Raw genomic sequence first — 20,833 nt, forward strand, 5'->3', positions numbered from 1 at the left:
CCAGTCCATCCTAAAGGAAATCAGCCCTGAATATTCATTGGAAGGAGTGATGCTGAAGCTGAAACTCCAATACTTTGGTCACGTGATGTGAAGAACGGACTCATTTGAAAAGAGCCTGATGCTGGGAAAGATTGAAGGCAGGAGGAGAAGGGGATGACAGAGGATGAGATGGTTGGATGGCAACACCGACTCAATGGACATGAGTTTGAGTAAACTCCGGAAGTTGGTGATGGACAGGAAGGCCTGGCATGCTGCAGTCCATGGGGTTGCAAAGAGTTGGACATGACTGAGCGACTGTACTGAACTGAACTGAACTTTGAGATAAGAGAGAATGGGGCCCAAGCTCACACTCTCACATACTTGTCCTATTTATACTCTCTGTGATACTTCAGGAGTAATCCTAAGGATAAGGAATTTTGAACTGAGTCTCAGGTGTCATTCTTTCCTAGTCTAGTGCCCATGCTCAGTTGCTTCAGTCGTGTCCGACTCTTTGTGATCCTATGGACTGCAGTCGACCAGCTCCTCTGTCCATGAGATTCTCCAGGCAAAAATACTGGAGTGGGTTGCCATGTCCTCCTACAAGGATCTTCTAGACCTGGGGATTGAACTCACATCTGCCTGCATCTCCTGCATTTCAGACGAGTTCTTTATCTACTGCATCACCCCGGAAGCCCTTCCTAGTCTAGAACTCAGACCAAATAGTATGGTCCAAGCACATGCAGTAATGCCAAGTCCTATAACTTTCCATCTTACAGCGACCTGCTGCTCCTTTTGGTCAAATTTCAGGTGCTCTTGGCTACCTTACCTTCCTGTTCAAAAGGATGCAAAAATTTTGCAGTTTCCACCTCCTTACTTTACCTGTTTTTTTTTTTTTCTACCAGGTCTTTGCATTTTGTACCCATTGCCTTAAATTCAGTGTCCATATCTACAGTTTATTCTTGAGTCCTTTCTCTTCTCTAATATGATTGGTTCTTCCTCTGATCAGTCCTGCTTATTCAACAGAAGATACCCTGAAAGAGGGCATGGTAACCCACTCCAGCATTCTTGCCTGGAGAATTCCATGGACCGAGGATCCTTGTGGGCCTAGGGCATAGGCACAGTCCATAGGGTTGCAAAGAGTCAGACATGAATTGAAGCCATTTAGCATACATGCACATAAAGAAAAACAGGAAAATCACCTGTTATCTACTACCCAGCTCCTATTAATATACAGTCTTAGACAACAAAGTGAATAGTAGTGCCCATTTACTAATTGGATGACTGGGGGAAGAGAAAATTTCAGATATGGATGTCAGGGTTTAGGGGAAATGAAGAATCCAGTTTTAGACAAGTTTGGGATACCTATTAGATATCCAAGTACAGAAATAGAGTAAGCATTTTAATATAGGAATCTGGAGTTCAGGGGAGAAACCCAAGTTGGAGTTAGAACTTGGAAGTTATCAGCACATAGGTAAATGTAAAGCAATGGGCAAAAGAGGTCATTAAGGGAGTATAAAGGGAAAAGAGTAGAGATTTGAGGACTAAGTTTTGGGCCCTACAGTATCTAGAAGTGGGGAGAAGGGAAAAGAACCAGTAAAAATGACTGAGAAAGAGTGAACAGGGAAGTAGGAGAATAAGAGTGTCAAATTTCAGAAACAAATGGAGGAAGAATTCCAAGAAGATGTAAGCTATTTATCTGTCAAATGCTGCTGATAAGCTCTAGAAAATGAGGACTGAGAATTGGCCAATGGAACTGGCAACATGGTCATTGGTGACTTGAAGAACAATTTTGGTGGAGCAAAGCCTGATTAGTGGGGGATTCTGGAAAGAATGATAGTAGAGACCAGTACAGTGAGTTTAGATAAATCTTCCTAGGAGTTTTGCAAAAAAGGAAAATATATGGGTTGTGGGATGGAGGATGACTTGGTGAATCAAGGGAGGATATTTTTTAAATGGAAGATATTACATATGTTTGAATACTGATGGTATGATCACAATACTGTACTCCATTTATCGATGTATCATATTTTACTTGGTACATTTACTTGAGGATGAGATGGTTGGATGGCATCACCGACTCAATGGACATGAGTTTGAGCAAATTCCGGGAGTTGGTAATGGACAGGGAAGCCTGGTATGCTGCAGTCCATGGGGTCACAAAGAGTCAAACATGACTGAGGGACTGAAATGAACTGATAGTTTACTGAACCAGTTGTAAATTAGAACACATTTTATGTCCCCAAGTTTTGCTATTAATAATGCTGCACTAAACATTTACTTTATTGACTATGCCAAAGCCTTTGACTGTGTGGATCACAATAAACTGTGGAAAATTCTGAAAGAGATGGGAATACCAGACCACCTGATCTGCCTCTTGAGAAACCTATATGCAGGTCAGGAAGCAACAGTTAGAACTGGACATGGAACAACAGACTGTTTCCAAATCGGGAAAGGAGTATGTCAAGGCTGTATATTGTCACCCTGCTTATTTAACTGATATGCAGAGTACATCATGAGAAACGCTGGGTTGGAAGAAGCACAAGCTGGAATCAAGATTGCCGGGAGAAATATCAGTAACCTCAGATATGCAGATGACATCACCCTTATGGCAGAAAATGAAGAGGAACTAGAAAGCCTCTTGATGAAAGTGAAAGAGGAGAGTGAAAAAGTTGGCTTAAAGCTCAACATTCAGAAAACGAAGATCATGGCATCTGGTCCCATCATTTCATGGGAAATAGATGGGTAAACAGTGGAAACAGTGTCAGACTTTATTTTTGGGGGCTCCAAAATCACTGCAGATGGTAATAGCCATGAAATTAAAAGACACTTACTCCTTGGAAGAAAAGTTATAACTAACCTAGATAGCATATTGAGAAGCAGAGACATTACTTTGCCAGCAAAGGTCTGTCTAGTCAAGGCTATGGTTTTTCCAGTGGTCATGTATGGATGTGAGAGTTGGACTGTGAAGTAAGCTGAGTGCGGAAGAACTGATGCCTTTGAAATGCGGTGTTGGAGAAGACTCTTGAGAGTCCCTTGGACTGCAAGGAGATCCAACCAGTCCATTCTGAAGGAGATCAGCCCTGGGATTTCTTTGGAAGGAATGATGCTAAAGCTGAAACTCCAGTACTTTGGCCAGCTCATGCGAAGAGTTGACTCATTGGAAAAGACTCTGATGCTGGGAGGGATTGGGGGCAGGAGAAGAAAGGGACGACAGAGAATGAGATGGCTGGATGGCATCACTGACTTGATGGACATGGGTCTGAGTGAACTCCGGGAGTTGGTGATGGACAGGGAGGCCTGGTGTGCTGCGATTCATGGGGTCACAAAGAGTCGGACACGACTGAGCGACTGAACTGAACTGAACTGAAACATTTGCAATATTTCAAATGCAAGTGAGACACTACTTGAAAAATTACCTGGATCAATAAATGATGACTGATCAAAGAGGTAGTGTACCCAGAAATTTGGCCTCTGTACCCCTGTACCAAGGGCTTCCCTGGTGACTCAGTGGTAGAGAATCTGCCTTCAATGCAAGAGACACAGGAGATGTGAGTTTGATCCCTGGGTCAGGAAGATCCCCTGGAGTAGGAAATGGCAACCTGCTCCACTATTCTTGCCTAGAAAATCCCATGGACAGAGGAGCCTGGGCCTACATTCCATAGGGTCACAAAGAGGTGGCCATGACTGAGTGGCTATGCACACATGAACCACTGTACCAAATTAAATCTTGGAGACAGGGTTTTAGTTAAGTAGAAGTTTTTATTGCTTTGCCAGGCAAAGGGGACCACAGAGGGCAAATGTCCTCAGAACTATGTGTCCCGACCTGAAGGGGATGGTTAGGAGTTTCATAGTAAAATGGTTCAAAGAGGAGGGCATAATCAGCTCACAGACATTCTCAAAAGAGAATGATGAGTGAATGGTGAGGAAACTGGGAGTCAGCATCATCAACCGTTTGGTTCCAACTGGTCTAGGGTCTACATACTTATGGGCGGCACAACATTAATTCCTCCCACCTGGTAGGGGTTTCAGTATCTGCAAAACAGCTCAAAGATATTGTTATGTATATCCCTTAGTCGGAACTGCCAAGGCAGTACTATTGTTTCTTGATTGCTTCTCCTTTGTCTCCACATCCCTTCCCTTCTCAGATTAGCAGTTGTTTGACTCTGTCCTGTGGAACTCAGGGAAGGTTAGGATGCTGAGGGAAGCCTGTTTCCCTGCAAACAAGAATGGGGAGAGGGCACATAAAGGCTTTTGTGCCCAGGAGCCCCACAGGGTCCTGCTGGTTTCAGTAGGAATGCTCACTGACCCCATTTAGGTCAGGTGCCCTGTCCCACTTCCTCCAGTCAGTAGGGGGCTGAGATGTGTGATAAAATGGCATTCCTGCAGTAGTAGTGGCCTCCCCAGCCCCAACCCTCCTTCCTTTCCGCAAGCAGTACCCTACCCTACCCCCAGCCCACCAGGCCAGCCGGCACTGGCCGCTCTGCTCCTGGCGTGCCAGCTCCCGGGCCAGCTTCCTGGTCACGAGTTGCTCATGGGTTAAGTCCACAGCATCCGCTGCTTCAGTGATCCTGGTTAATGCGCACATCAACTGCCTCTGCGTGGCCATTGTGATCTCTGACACTTGCATGCCTCACTTCAGCAAGGCCTGGAAGATGACGTTACTGGAGTGGCTTGGAGCGGCCAGGTGCTTCTTCATTCCCGGCTGCTTCTTGGCATCACACCTTTCTGCTAGCGGGGCCGGGTGGTGGGGGTGGGGGGGCTGGTGCAGGGGCACGAGGCAGGCACGCGTTATAGTAGCCCCACTCAGCGATTGGTTGACGCCACAGTGGGCCCCTCCCCCAAGCAAGCGACCGTTAGTGAGCAACAGTCCACCGGAGACCGTTAGTGGTCCCACCCAACCATTGGTCAGTGCCGCGGTGGTTTCCGCCCCCTCCCCCTCCTATATAAAAGGAGCCCGAACCTGGCTTGAAAGGAGATAGTTTTTGGAGAGGCGGGTGTGTCATCATATCCGTCTGCTAGCTTTCCAATTAAAATCGTTATTCCTTGTTCCAACAGTTCGTCTCCCCTGATTTACTGGCCTGTCGTGCAGTGAACAGGGTAAGTTTGGGCTCTGTAACGTTTCCACCACAGGAGAAGGGGAATTTCCACAAAGGTGAGTGTGTGGCAGTTGCTCTGCACAGTTTTCCAAAAACAGTGTTTATTATACAATCCTTGAAAGCCACTATTTGCAGTTCCAATTCTTAAGATAAATTCCAGAGTGAAATTAATGGGTCCAAGAATATAAACTTTTTAAAGGCTATTGCGAAGCCCTTTTCCAATCTTCCTGCCCTCCTGCTGAAACGAAGTGAAGTGAAAGTTGCTTGGTCCTGTCTGACTCTTTGTGACCCCATGGACTTATACAGTCCGTGGAATTCTCCAGGCTAGGATACTGGAGTGGATAGCCTTTCCTTTCTCCAGGGGATCTTCTCAACCCAAGGATTGAACCCAGGTCTCCCACATTGCAGGTGGATTCTTTACCAACTAAGCCACAAGGGAAGTCCAAGAATACTGAAGTGGGTAACCTATCCCTTCTCCAGTGGATCTTCCCAACCCAGGAATCAAACCAGGGTCTCCTGCATTGCAGGCAGACTCTTCCATCAGTTGAGCTCTCAGGGAAGCGTATTAGATAATCATTCCATTTCCCATCTCAGCAGTGACTACGGAAAAAAAAACAACAACAAGTATTTGAAAAGTGGAAAGCAGTTTCTTGTTGCCTCGATTTTACTAAGATTCACTTATCAACAAACTTGAATCCAAACTGAAAATTTGCTTTAACCAGCACGAGCTCTAAGAGTCCACTCACAGGGCTGTGGCAGAACTGAAGGATGCCTCCGTGGTTCTGCAGCTCTTTCCACGCTGGGCAGCACTGCAGCTGAATGTTTCTAAACACAGCCCCAGAGACCTGTCTCCTTTCACAGACCTCAAGCTTGAATTGTTGGAGAGCACAGGCAGGGCATCTCTATCCATCCCTCTCAGGGTCCCAGCAAAGAGAAAAGACCAAGCAGATGCCTGGGGAGCCCAACTCAGTGCACCAGAAAGTAAATTTCAGCTTTGGCTTGGGATTTCTTTTGTGTCCTCCTTTCACCTCAGTGACTTTTCCTGTCAGCTAAAAGAACACTCTGGAGGCCACGGAAAGCAGCAGCCGACAGTGGCTACACTGCAGGTCATCCCAGCTCAGCCCTTCTCCTTCCAAGGTGCTTGTTTGGATGTCAGTATGATCCATGAGGCATGTTTCCATTCCAGGCACCTTTAACCCCAGCAGCCCCCGATTCCCTAATACACGAGCATTGTTCCCAGACTATTTGCTGCAATGAGTGAATTCCTTAGGAGTGAAAAATGGACCTTTATTCTTTTTTTTTTTTTTTTTTGCAGGATACAGGAAGCTTTTTATTTTTATTTATTTATTTATTTTATTTTATTTTATTTTATTTTTTTCTAATTTTATTTTATTTTTAAACTTTACATAATTGTATTAGTTTTGTCAAATATCATAATGAATCCGCCACAGGTATACATGTGTTCCCCATCCCGAACCCTCCTCCCTCCTCCCTCCCCATACCATCCCTCTGGGCCGTCCAGTGCACCAGCCCCAAGCATCCAGCATCGTGCATCGAACCTGGACTGGCAACTCGTTTCCTACATGATATTTTACATGTTACAATGCCATTCTCCCAAATCTTCCCACCCTCTCCCTCTCCCACAGAGTCCATAAGACTGTTCTATACATCAGTGTCTCTTTTGCTGTCTCGTATACAGAGTTATTGTTACCATCTTTCTAAATTCCATATACATGCGTTAGTATACTGTATTTATGTTTTTCCTTCTGGCTTACTTCACTCTGTATAATAGGCTCCAGTTTCATCCACCTCATTAGAACTGATTCAAATGTATTCTTTTTAATGGCTGAGTAATACTCCATTGTGTATATGTACCACAGCTTTCTTATCCATTCATCTGCTGATGGACATCTAGGTTGCTTCCATGTCCTGGCTATTATAAACAGTGCTGAGATGAACATTGGGGTACACGTGTCTCTTTCCCTTCTGGTTTCCTCAGTGTGTATGCCTAGCAGTGGGATTGCTGGATCATAAGGCAGTTCTATTTCCAGTTTTTTAAGGAATCTCCACACTGTTCTCCATAGTGGCTGTACTAGGTTGCATTCCCACCAACAGTGTAAGAGGGTTCCCTTTTCTCCACACCCTCTCCAGCATTTATACTTTGTAGACTTTTGGATCGCAGCCATTCTGACTGGTGTGAAATGGTACCTCATAGTGGTTTTGATTTGCATTTCTCTGATAATGAGTGATGTTGAGCATCTTTTCATGTGTTTGTTAGCCATCTGTATGTCTTCTTTGGAGAAATGTCTATTTAGTTCTTTGGCCCATTTTTTGATTGGGTCGTTTATTTTTCTGGAGTTGAGCTGTAGGAGTTGCTTGTATATTTTTGAGATTAGTTGTTTGTCGGTTGCTTCATTTGCTATTATTTTCTCCCATTCTGAAGGCTGTCTTTTCACCTTGCTAATAGTTTCCTTTGATGTGCAGAAGCTTTTAAGGTTAATTAGGTCCCATTTGTTTATTTTTGCTTTTATTTCCAATATTCTGGGAGGTGGGTCATAGAGGATCCTGCTGTGATGTATGTCGGAGAGTGTTTTGCCTATGTTCTCCTCTAGGAGTTTTATAGTTTCTGGTCTTACGTTTAGATCTTTAATCCATTTTGAGTTTATTTTTGTGTATGGTGTTAGAAAGTGGTCCAGTTTCATTCTTTTACAAGTGGTTGACCAGATTTCCCAGCACCACTTGTTAAAGAGATTGTCTTTAATCCATTGTATATTCTTGCCTCCTTTGTCAAAGATAAGGTGTCCATATGTGCGTGGATTTATCTCTGGGCTTTCTATTTTATTCCATTGATCAATATTTCTGTCTTTGTGCCAGTACCATACTGTCTTGATAACTGTGGCTTTGTAGTAGAGCCTGAAGTCAGGTAGGTTGATTCCTCCAGTTCCATTCTTCTTTCTCAAGATCGCTTTGGCTATTCGAGGTTTTTTGTATTTCCATACAAATTGTGAAATTATTTGTTCTAGCTCTGTGAAGAATACTGTTGGTAGCTTGATAGGGATTGCGTTGAATCTATAAATTGCTTTGGGTAGTATACTCATTTTCACTATATTGATTCTTCCAATCCATGAACATGGTATATTTCTCCATCTATTAGTGTCCTCTTTGATTTCTTTCACCAGTGTTTTATAGTTTTCTATATATAGGTCTTTAGTTTCTTTAGGTAGATATATTCCTAAGTATTTTATTCTTTCCGTTGCAATGGTGAATGGAATTGTTTCCTTAATTTCTCTTTCTGTTTTCTCATTATTAGTGTATAGGAATGCAAGGGATTTCTGTGTGTTGATTTTATATCCTGCAACTTTACTATAGTCATTGATTATTTCTAGTAATTTTCTGGTGGAATCTTTAGGGTTTTCTATGTAGAGGATCATGTCATCTGCAAATAGTGAGAGTTTTACTTCTTCTTTTCCAATTTGGATTCCTTTTATTTCTTTTTCTGCTCTGATTGCTGTGGCCAAAACTTCCAAAACTATGTTGAATAGTAATGGTGAAAGTGGGCACCCTTGTCTTGTTCCTGACTTTAGAGGAAATGCTTTCAATTTTTCACCATTGAGGATAATGTTTGCTGTGGGTTTGTCATATATAGCTTTTATTATGTTGAGGTATGTTCCTTCTATTCCTGCTTTCTGGAGAGTTTTTATCATAAATGGATGTTGAATTTTGTCAAAGGCTTTCTCTGCATCTATTGAGATAATCATATGGTTTTTATTTTTCAATTTGTTAACGTGGTGTATTACATTGATTGATTTGCGGATATTGTTTATTCTGAAAAGGAGAGAGGAGGAAGGGTAATAGTTTCATCTTTAAAAGTTCCTCTTTAAGTCTGTGGTCTATAAGACCAGTATTCTTGCCTGGGAAATCCCATGGACAGAGGTTCCTGGCTGGCTGGAGTCCATGGGGTTGCCAGAGTTGGACATAACTTAGTGACTAAACCACCACCACTATAGGACATTTACAAGCTCAGAATTATGCAAAATTCCATCTTTCATCTCATGACTAAACTGCCAGAACTTGGATCCTGTGCCTTACCATCAGAGTGTATTTTGATTCCTTTATTGTATTCAGGTAAATCTCACGACCTCTTGGGCTTCCCTGATACCTCAGTTGGTAAAGAATCTGCCTGCAATGCAGGAGACCTCAGTTCGATTCCTGGGTCAGGAAGATCTGCTGGAGAAGGGATAGGCTACCCACTCCAGTATTCTTGGGCTTCCCTTGAGGCTCAGCTGGTAAAGAATCCACCTGCAATGTGGGAGACCTGGATTTGATCCTGGGTTGGGAAGATCCCCTGGAGAAGGGAAAGGCTACCCACTCCAGTATTCTGGCCTGGAGAATTCCATGGATTAGTCCAAGGGGTTGCAAAGAATCAGAAACGGCTGAGTGACTTTCACTTTCACTTTCTTTTCATGACCTCTGCTTCCAAATGTGTAAAATAAGGAGAATAATGGGTATCATTTTTCCTGGCTGTTATTAATACCTCTATGAGTGGATTTATATTGTGTTTGCTTCTAATGGTGAATAGAGCTTTGGATAACTAAGGTACACTGTATGCTGTCATTTATTTTCTGGCTTTTTAGTCAATTATGAATTCAGAGGCCTTGAAAAAGTTTAGAAAAAATAAACTCCCTCAATATTTATTAGTTCTGAGGTAAGACAAACTTGGGTTCAAATCCTAGATCTCCCACTTTCTAACTACATGTACATGCTAGTTAGTCATGTCTGACTCTTTGTAACCCTGTGAACCATTCATGTCAGGCTCCTCTGTCCATGGGATTCTCCAGGCAAGAATACTGGAGTGGGTTACCATTCCCTTCTCCAGGGGATCTTTCTGACCCAGGGACCAAACCAGAGTCTCTTGCATCTCCTGCATTGGCGGGCGGGTTCTTTACCACTAGTGCCACTTGGGAAGCCCCTTCTAACTACATAGATCATGGGCAAATTTCTTAACCTCTCTTGGCCTCAGTTTCCTCATCTACAAAGTGGAGATACTGGTTGTGTTTACCTCATGAGGTTGTTGAAAGTTAATACATGTATTGTATTTTAATTTGTATTTGTATTTAATTAACATGTATTAATATGTGCCAGAAATATTTGTTCGGGTTTTTTCATTACAAGCAAAAACTTTGTTTGCTCATATGGAAAAACCCAAGTGGACCTTTTGGCCAACCTATCAAAATGTTTGGCACATGAAAAGTGCTTGATATTGGTTGGCTATTATTATTTTAAAAATTATTGCTGGTTAGAGCTGAGGCTCTGACATGAGATAGACCTTGGTTCAAATGTCAGGTCTCTTGTTTGTTTAATGTCTGTGTACCTCATTTTTCTCATCTGTAAAACGAGATGATAACAATACCACCTAACCTCATAGGGATGTTGTAAGGAATAAATGAAATAATGTAAGTAAAGTGCATGGTACAGACTGTGTGGTCTGTAAACAGTGATTTTACTACTGCTCCTTCACCTGGGTCCACCCTAAGGCAAGCTTATGAAGCTTGGGAAATACATTATCTGGACCCTAGTACTGACCCATCTGCCTCGGCCATGATCTCCTCTCCCTTTCATCAGGTCATCCATATATTCTTCCTTCAGCCCCCAGTCAAAACCCAGGACAAGTTTAGAGAATAAATTTTAGTCCGTGAGACATCTATCTCAAGGGTGTTTGCAACTTAAGCCCTATTTTGAGTGGTAAAACAAGGCTATGGTCACTCCTAGGTAATTTTAACCATTAGTAACCAGCTACTTCTTCTCAAGCAACTGGCTTTTTCAGGACTCTTAATATAGCAGTACTTTGGTGGCAGGTCTCAGAGAAGGCCAGACCTGAACCGAATAGGAATTCAAGTTAGGTGTACTATAAGATGACATATCAGTTAGGAATTGTGTTCAGTTGCTAATACAAGAAGCCTGCAGGCAAAAATTTTAGAGAAGAGATGGGGGTCTTTACTTATGGTCCGGTGGCTAAGACTCCCCACTCCCAATGCTGGGGGCCCAGGTTTGATATCTGGTCAGGGAACTAGATCCCACATGCCACAACTAAAGATCCTGTATGCCACAACTAAAGATCCCACATGCTTCAACTAAGATCAAAGATCTCACAGCCAAAATAAATAAGTAAATATTTTTTTTAAAAAAAAGAGAGAAGAGATGGTATCACTGTGACAGCATTAGGGACCTGAGCATTAGAAACAGCATTATGTTCTGCTGTTCCATCCTCATCTGCATCTTCTATCTTTAAAGGGCTCCGTGGGCTTGATGTTGCTACTGTAGGTCCAGCCATCACATCTTCTCTCCATAAAAGAAGAGAAAGAGCAAGGGTCAAAAGAGAGGCCTTATCTTGCTAGTTCAGTTCAGTTGCTCAGTCACGTCCAACTCTTTGCAACCCCGTGGACTGCAGCACGTCAGGCTTCCCTGTCCATCACCAACTCCTGGAGCCTACTCAAACTCATGTCCATCGAGTTGGTGATGCGATCCAACAATCTCATCATCTGTCGTCCCCTTCTCCTCCTGCTTTCAATCTTTCCCAACATCAGGGTGTTTTCCAATGAGTCCGTTCTTCACATCAGGTGGCCAAAGTATTGGAGTTTCAGCTTTAGCATCACTCCTTCCAATGAATATTCAGGGCTGATTTCCTTTAGAATGGACTGGTTGGATCTCTTTGCTGTCCAAGGGACTCTCAAGAGTTTTCTCCAACACCACAGTTCAAAAGCATTAATTCTTTGTTCTCAGCTTTCTTTATGGTCCAACTTTCACGTTCATACATGATTACTGGAAAAACCATAGCTTTGACTAGATGGACCTTTGTTGGCAAAGTAATGTCTCTGCTTTTTGATATGCTGTCTAGGTTGGTCATAGCTTTTCTTCCAAGAAGCAAGTGTCTTTTAATTTCATGGTTGCAGTCACCACCCACAGTGATTTTGGAGCCCCCCAAAATAAAGTTTCTCATTGTTTCCACTGTTTTTCCCCATCTATTTGCCATTGGTGATGGGACCAGATGCCATGATCTTAGTTTTCTGAATGTTAATTTTAAGCCAACTTTTTCACTCTCTTCTTTCACTTTCATCAAGCGGCTCTTTGGTTCTTCTTTGCTTTCTGCCATAAGGTTGGTGTCATTTGCATATCTGAGGTTACTGATATTTCTCCCAGAAATCCCGATCCCAGCTTGTGCTTCATCCAGCCCAGTATTTCTCATGATGTACTCTGCATATAAGTTAAATAAGCAGGGTGACAATATACAGCCTTGACATACTCCTTTCCCTATTTGGAACCAGTCTGTTGTTTCATGTCCAGCTCTAACTATTGCTTCCTGACCTGCATACAGATTTCTCAGGAGGCAGGTCAGGTGGTCTGGTATTCCCATCTCTCTAAGAATTTTCTACAGTTCGTTGTGATCCACACAGTCAAAGGCTTTGGCGTAGTCAATAAAACAGAAGTAGATGTTTTTCTGGAACTCTCTTGCTTTTTCGATGATCCAACAGATGTTGGCAATTTAATCTCTGGTTCCTCTGCCTTTTCTAAATCCAGCTTGAACATCTGGAAGTTCACAGTTCATGTACTGTTTAAGCCTGGCTTGGAGAATTTTGAATATTACTTTGCTAGCATGTGAGATGAGTGCAGTTGTGTGATAGTTTGAGCATTCTTTGACATTGTCTTTCTTTGGGATTGGAATGAAAGCTGACCTTTTCCAGTCCTGTGGCCACAGCTGAGTTTTCCAGATTTGCTGGCTTATTGAGTACAGCACTTTGACAGCATCATCTTTTAGGGTTTGAAATAGCTCAACTGGAATTCCATCACCTCCACTAGCTTTATTTGTGCTGATGCTTCCTAAGGCCCACTTGACTTCACATTCCAGGATGTCTGGCTCTAGGTGAGTGATCACCCCATTGTGGTTATCTGGGTCATGTAGATCTTTTTGGTATCATTCTTCTTGCTAAGTTGTCTTCTTTAAGCAGCTCTACTGAAAGCTCCACCCAAATTTTACACTTATATATCCCTAGCTGAAAGGGAGGCTAGGAGAGGGAGACTTTTGGCTGAACATATTGGAGCTCTGAATAAAGTCACAATTCTGTTACTGATGAAGCAGATGATAAAGAATTATGGGTAGATAGCTGCTGTCTCTAACACAGATAAAACCAGCTACCCTCTTTATTTTGTTTTGTTTTCTTAGGGCTGAGTGTGTAGGCATGCAAACTTACTTGGTAAAGTGAGATCATTACCAAAAATAAGTGGCTTATTCTTAGCTATGCCCTTTCTACTTCCTTCTTGGTAGTTTCATTGCAATTTGGTTTTTAAACCTGAAGTTGCTCTTGTTAAGATCTTTGATCTTCCAGTGTCTAGATTTAAAGGATCCACTTCAATACATATATTTCTTGAATTCCTGTATCTTGATACCAGTGAACACCCTTTGGTCTTAAAACCATTGACTCCCTCCTGCTTCTAGCTTTCAACACTTTCTTCATTGTCTCCCCAAGCCCCAGTTCCTATCCCAAACCTCTCTTGTCATCTTTCTCCAACAAGCTTCCTAAGAAATGTGCAGTAATTCCAATGACTATATGCTGCTGCTGCTGCTAAGTCACTTCAGTCGTGTCCGACTCTGTGCGACCCCAGAGACGGCAGCCCACCAAGCTCCCCTATCCCTGGGATTCTCCAGGCAAGAATACTGGAGTGGGTTGCCGTTTCCTACTCCAATGCGTGACCAAATCTGTACTTCCAGCTCAAACTTCTCTCTTGAGATCCATAATTACATATTCAAAAGCTAATTGGGCATCTCCACCTGAAAGACTCAGAGATCACTCCAATTTAATTTCAAAACTGACATCATCATCTTCTCCTCCTCAAATCTATTCCTCCATCTTTTTCTGTTGAGGGCACCCTTCCCACTCCAGGTACTCAACTGGAAACATGGATCTCATTCCTTTCCTTGTCCTCCCTCCCCACAAGCAATCTTAAAATCCCACTGTTCTGTTTCCTTTATATCTCTGGAATCTGTCCCCTCCTATATTCTATATCATTCCTTCTGCTCTGGTTTGCATGGGCTCTGGTTTGCATGGTCTTTCTCAATGCCTTTTTTGGGGCAAGAGTAGGCAGTGCTTTGTGCTCCCAGATTTCATGATCTCTGTTCCCCCTCAAGGAATTGGAACATGGCTTCCAGCAGTGTAAGCATGAAGTCCTAGCCACTGGACCACTAGGGAATTCTCTTAATGACTTTTGTAGTAGCTCCCTTAGTGCCTTCTCTCCTTCATCTCAAATGCCTGCTTTGCTTTTAAAATGCAAATATAATTTTGTTGTTTCCTTGATTAAAGATGTTCTTTGGCTTCTGATTAGGCAAATATGAAATTTAAAACTGAAACATGGCACACAGGAATCTTCATGATATGATCTGTTTGTCTTGCCTCATCTCCTAACATTTTCTTCTGAGTATTGTACCACCAAGACTTTACGTGAAGTCCTACATTTATCAAATGGTTTAATTCATTCATTCATTGAACAAATGTTTATTGACCACTTACTGTTCTGGGCATGGCAGATACAGCAGTGAACAAAACAAAATCCTTGCCTTTATGATGCTTCCATTTCTGGTGGTGGTGAAAGGCCATAAACAAATACCTAATATGTCAGGTGGTGATAAGTGGCATAAACAAAAATAAAGAGACTCAGAGTGTTGGAGGGAGTTGCTGCTTTAGATAAAGTGGTCATGAAAGACCTCTTTAATGAGGTGACTTTCAAACAGGGACCTGATATGTGAGAGGGGGTTGGGGATATGTGGGGAAAGGCAGATGTCAGGGAGGTTGCAGTGAATGGAAGGCTTTGGGACAGGAAGGTGTTTGGTAAGAGCATCAAGGAGCTCTGTATGGCAGGAGTAGAGTGAGCAAGGGAAACAGTGGCTGAAGATGAGGCCTGAGAAGTAGAAGGGAAACAGATCATATAGGGTCTTAGGAAGCCATGGGAAGGACTTGGATTGGTCTCAGTAAGATGGGAAGTCATTGGGGATATTTGAGACAAAGAGGGACAAGATAGGACAATGTTTTGAAATGATCTCTCCAATACTGTGTGTGGCATCACACTGTAGTGGGCAAGTATGGAAGCAAAGATTGCAGATGAAGGATCATGTAAGTATTCCAGGCAACAGATACTTGGACAGGAGGGTTGCAATGGAGATGGTGAGATGTAGTCAGATTCTGGACATAATCTGAAGGTAGAGCTAACAGAATTTGTTGAGGAACTGGGTTGTAGGAGAGGAAGGGAGGCATGACTGTAAATTTGTGGCTTCTCACCCAAATGGAATAATGCAGCATAATTATGCAACCATAATTATGAAGACTGGAAAAATGAACAAGTAATTATGATAAAATGTTACGTGAAAAAAGTAGAATTCAAAACAGTATGTTTTTTGACGATTTCAAGTTTGTACATTGCCAAGAAATAATAATATGCCAAAATAACAATTATATGATAAATATGTTTTAAAAATTTATCATCCTTAAATCCAAGGATAACACTGGCAAAAGGTTAGCATGGCCTTTTCAGGATTTGGCCATTATGTAGCTTCACAAATTAGCTCTTTTGATCTTATTGCATGAAAAATAGAATCATAGAATTTAGACTGGACAGGACTTTGAAGATCACCTAGTACAACCCTCTTCTCTTACAGAACTAAAGCCCCTGAATGTTAAAGGAGTTCCATAAGGTCACACTGCTAATTATGAGTAGAACCCAATCTAAAGCTGTTCCTCACTCACTGCTAAGTCGCTTCAGTCCTGTCTGACTCTGTGCGACCCCATAGACGGAAGCCCATGAGGCTCCCCTGTCCCTGGGATTCTCCAGGCAAGAACACTGGAGTGGGTTGCCATTTCCTTCTCCAATTCCTCACTCACTAGTGTGTGTAAATTCTTGCACCCAATTTTATTTTCTGCTTTTAAAATAATCTTGGAACAATGTTTCTTATAGTTTACTCAAACCTTGTCTCTTGGTGATTTATTTAAAATCACTATACTCACATAGACTTGTTTGCATGCAAAATATACCCTATTTTCAAAGTTGGGAAGATGTGAAATATCTTTTCCTTTGCAAAACCTTGCACAACATATGAATCCTAATATTAGACCTTCAAATGTAGAAACTTGGTAAATCCCAAATGTGCATAACAAATGCTTACTCCACATTTTTCAGGGTCTCTGATTTATTCAGCAGTGCAAGTTATTAATAACTCTGTAGTGTTGGGTGAGAGAGAGTTACCTATCATAATAAATTTGAGTCTGGAAGTAAGTCAAGTCAAAAACTGGGAAAACCCCACAAACCCCAGAAAGATCTTCAATTTATTAAATTTCCATCAATGTCACATTCCTGTTACTAAGGTTTTTGGGTGAATACTACAGAGGAATTGGAAAGAAAAACCCCAATAATAGGATTGGTTACATATCTTTTAGAGGAATTCAGATACTGAGAGAGATAGAAGGATGATTCTTGAAAAGAATGCAGAACCAAATACTCATATTACTGGATTTATAATATTGAGGTAGTACTAGGGGTAGAAAGAGCTTTGGGTGGAAACTCAGAATACCTAAGACCCAATCTCTGTTCTGCCTCTAGGATGAACTAGTTTACTCATTCAACCTTGAATGTCCAGTGCTGTCATTCAGCCTCCAAATAGTTATCAAGCTTCTACTATGTCACAGAGAGCAGCAGACACTGTGAGTGGCCAACTTAATATTCATATCTCCTCCTTACTTTCTCACAGATCCCTGAGTTTTTGAGGGGAGGTAATGTGCTGTTAAAAAAAAAAATCTCATTCTTAACCTCCTTGGCAAGCTAAGGATGATCATGTGACACAGTTTGGGACAATGAAATAGAAGCACTTGATGGCTGGAGATTTACTTGGAGGTCCAAGATTCCTGAGATGCAGAGAAGAATTGGTTCCTTTCTCCAAGGAGTTCAGAATCTTTTTCTGTCTATTATTAAGTTCTGTGGCAGAGGAAGGGTACCCTGCTCAGCTTGTGAGGGGGAAGAGAACACTGAGAAAACTTATTGGAGGAGGTGATACTTAAACTGGGTCCTGAAATATCTCTGGGCTTCTCTTTCCTCATTTATAAAACAAGAGAAATGAACTAGATCCACTATTTATGTCTTGAGTTAAAAAAGAACACCGTGATTTAAAAAAATCCTACTTATAAACACATAGGAAATTGAAAACAAAAAAACCATATTCTGTTCGGAACAATGGACAGGGCATTGGAGATTATATATATGTTTTTCTTTCGGAGGGGGTTGCACATAAGAAATTCAACGGAGATTATATATATGTTTTTCTTTCGGAGGGGGTTGCACATAAGAAATTCAACAACTTCATTGTGAAACTACAGCCCAGGGCAAAGAATGAGCTTTATTGTAAACCATGGCCCCAAGATGTACAGAAATTATTTCTATTAATTTGTTTTGGATTCATTTTTTTAAATCATTCTTCCTTGGGCCAAACTCAAATTGCAAAAATTCCAGTGAAAAGAACTATTTTCGTATTAATAGAGGTGAAAGAGAGTGGAAGGAAGTGAACCTGACCACCTGGGAGAAAGGGAGGGGGGCATTAACTTCACAGCACCATGACCAGAGAAGGAACTTAAAAAGGCAAATGCAACTTGACTCCCTGTTACTGGAGATGAGAACTAATTTTGTCTAAAGCTTTGTTGTGAACAAAATGTTTCCACATCCCTTATCTTATTTGATCCTCATAACAACCTGACAGAGAGGCATTATTAATATCCTTGTTTGACAGGGAAGAAAGCTGATGGGATCTGCCCAAGGTCAGGCAGCAGAAGTAAGTGGTAGAACTTACACTCCAACTACTTTATCTTTTATGATTCCGGAACTCCAGAAAAAAGAAATAATTTGGATGTTTTCTAACAGAAAAAAAGCTAATCAAATATTTCCTATAAAGATGGTCAAACAGGAAAATCTTCGTGAGGCAGCAAGTAGACAATTTTCGACTCCAGTCTTTTTTTCTAGCTATTATAATTTGAAGCCACGCTTGGGGAATTTGACAGTGGGATTACAGGAGGTCATTACAGAGTAAAATGCCTTACTTTAGTCAGGACAGGCCAGCTGCTATAATAAAGAATCAGTCACTCTTACCAAAATAAAAGTTTACTTGTCACTTTCTAACTGTGGCTATTCCTGGTCACATGGCAGAATGCTTTTAGGTAAGTAGTGACTTAGGTATTTGCGTCTATTCTATGTGACATCTCAGTTTTTGCATCTGATCTCCGTTGTCACTGTGAGCATGAGGTCACACTGCATGCTCTGCAGACACACACCACCTCTCATTTCATTGGCCAGAACTAGAACGTGAGTCTGGGTGATGTAGTTCCTGGCTGGGTGGCTGCTTCCCAGTACCAAGGCTACATAATGGAAGGGAAACATGATCCTCCGTGTCAGCTGTCTCAGCTGTAGGCTGCATAGTAATCAGGCATGTGGTTCCTCTCAGCCTGCTAAAACCTAGAGAGGCCTAGAAACATTGTTGCATTGCTGCAATCTAGAAAGAAGGCATTCTGTACCAGAAATATTTGCAGAATTGGAGGCTTGTGGCACCATCCGCATTGGCTCAGATAAAATGGCTAAGCGAAGCAAAAGTAGCTGGAGCCAAAGAAATGCTGTGAAGAGTCTGTGCTTCAAAGATGCGCTGGTGGTTAATATTTGGTATTCACTTCATATGGTGGTTTTAGAAGCACTGTGTCATGGAGGCATCATGCCAGCCATCTTCTGGGGAAACAGTGCCTCCCCTAGTTTAATGCTCACCCTTTTCAGCTTTGCCCACTGCCCTCTACCCTAGGAACTTCCCTGTATGTTCTACATTAAAAGGTTCCATTGACCTCTGGATTCTAGATGGATTTGGCTAAGGGGACTCCACACAAGAGACTGGAGGGAAGGGCAGGGACTTAGGCAACCTCACCTCTCCCCCATTCCTGCAAAGTCCCTCTCTTGGAAGTTACTGCTCTCTCTCTCTAGGCTTCTTGGTCTATACGATTCTCTTTTCTCCCAGATTCTGGCAATCTCTCCTCATGTCCCTTTGATCCTAGGGGTAGTAACAACCCCTTTGTTGCTGGCCTAGGATTTCTGCACTGTCTTTGTGGTCTGCCTACATCCTAATCACGTTTTCATTCCTAGTTCCTTTGTAGACATATTATTCTAATTTTATTTTACCATTTGTTATTTCTTTTTTCTTATCTGTTAACATTGTGGTTCCAGCCCTGAGCAGAAGGCCTATTCTCTGTGTAAACTACAAGAATCCTTTTTCATTGTTCTTAGCATTTTTAAATAAGCCTTAGAGATTCAAGGCTTTAGCTTCCCAGATATAGCTCTCACTGGGCTTTGCTAAGTCTTTGTACTTTCAGTTTGATTCTGTGTCCCTCATCTCTCTTCTTGCACATGCCCTTTGAAAATCTGAGCTCATCAGCACACTCTCCACCCGGTCACATGTCCCTCATCATTGCTCCCTGAATCTTCTAAAAGAAGAAATTGCTAACAAGGCAAGTGGAACATTCATCAAGTATTTTCCTTTTTGCAGAATGAAAGTTCCATCAGATATCAAAAAAGCCGAATTAGGACAAACCCAGTACAGGAGGTAAAAACTTGTTTTGAAATGTACTGTTACCAGAGAAATCCAGATACACCGGATACCAGAATTCAGCTGTTTTTTGTTCAATTCTTTTTCTTCCTGATTATTTTAGAAGTCTGCATTTGATTTTTCAGTTTTACCTGTGTCTATCCCAGTTCCAAGCTGAGTCATCTCCCTCCCCCAACTCTCTCAAATCTCCAAGGAAGATTTTGTTCGATTTCCAGTTCCTGCTCCTAGCCTACACTTCTTTGATCCTGCCTAGCTAAGAAGCATCTTCTTCTAGCCTTGACTGTACTGAACCCACTCTTCCTTTTAATATTCCTCTTCTTTTTATTTTCCTGAGTGCCAGTGTAGAATAATGGTAAACAAAAGGATTTTTCAGTCAGATAGATCTAACCCTGAATCCTGGTTCTATTGCTTTCCAAGTGACCTTGGGGAGGTTACTTAACACAATTCTCACTTTCCTTATTTATAAAACATACAATTAAGACTCCTAGTTTAGAGAACTGTTATGAGGGTTGAATGAGGAAATGAATATACAATGTGTGGCACTTGGTGATCACTCAATAAACCTTGGTCCTTTTTTTTTTTTTTATAACCCTCTGCATGTCACTCAGAGAAGGATTGTTTATTTGATCTGTTGTTCAGAGTAGGACCTGAAGTCTTTATATGTTTTCCAGAAGACCCAGAAGTGTTCTTGTTCATTCATTGCCCACTGATGCCCTTCAGTTACTTCTGGTTATTGTTCTGAATAGAGAACAGTTACTTAAAATATCTTCTACAGAGTCAGCTCCAAGCAATATTCATGGAGTACTTTACAAATATCAAATATTTTGCTCATAGATTTTCTATCAAAAAGGTTAATGCCAATACAGAATCAGACACAAGCAGTGAGTAGCTTTGTTTTGTGAAGAACTGTAGATAATCATCAGCTCTTTTATTTTTCAGTCTAGTCTGACACTCAAAATATTCTAATCTTCTGACCCATATATAATCTTTTCTAGTAATATGGCAGTTTAAAAAAAATCAACTACAGACACAGAAAATTTAGATGGGAAGGGATCATTTTGAAGTTGCTTGTTTTTAGAACTCTTTTACTTAT

The 20,833-nt window shown here is 41.7% G+C and overlaps 1 long non-coding RNA gene across 4 annotated transcripts in view; it reads left to right on the forward strand.

The window, feature by feature from the left end:
• The first annotated feature begins 4,893 nt into the window (after positions 1-4,893).
• The window catches only part of LOC139183165 (uncharacterized), an 85,021-nt gene continuing 69,081 nt past the window's right edge, over positions 4,894-20,833 (forward strand). Inside the window, exon 1 of one of the 4 annotated variants that reach the window (XR_011566678.1) lies at positions 4,894-5,131. This is a non-coding gene — a long non-coding RNA (uncharacterized lncRNA). The remainder of the gene's footprint in view (positions 5,132-20,833) is intronic. The other 3 variants (XR_011566679.1, XR_011566677.1, XR_011566680.1) reach the window with 3 other exon arrangements.

The sequence above is a fragment of the Bos indicus genome, chromosome 5 (genome assembly GCF_029378745.1).
Source record: "Bos indicus isolate NIAB-ARS_2022 breed Sahiwal x Tharparkar chromosome 5, NIAB-ARS_B.indTharparkar_mat_pri_1.0, whole genome shotgun sequence".
NCBI classification, from domain to species: domain Eukaryota; kingdom Metazoa; phylum Chordata; class Mammalia; order Artiodactyla; family Bovidae; genus Bos; species Bos indicus.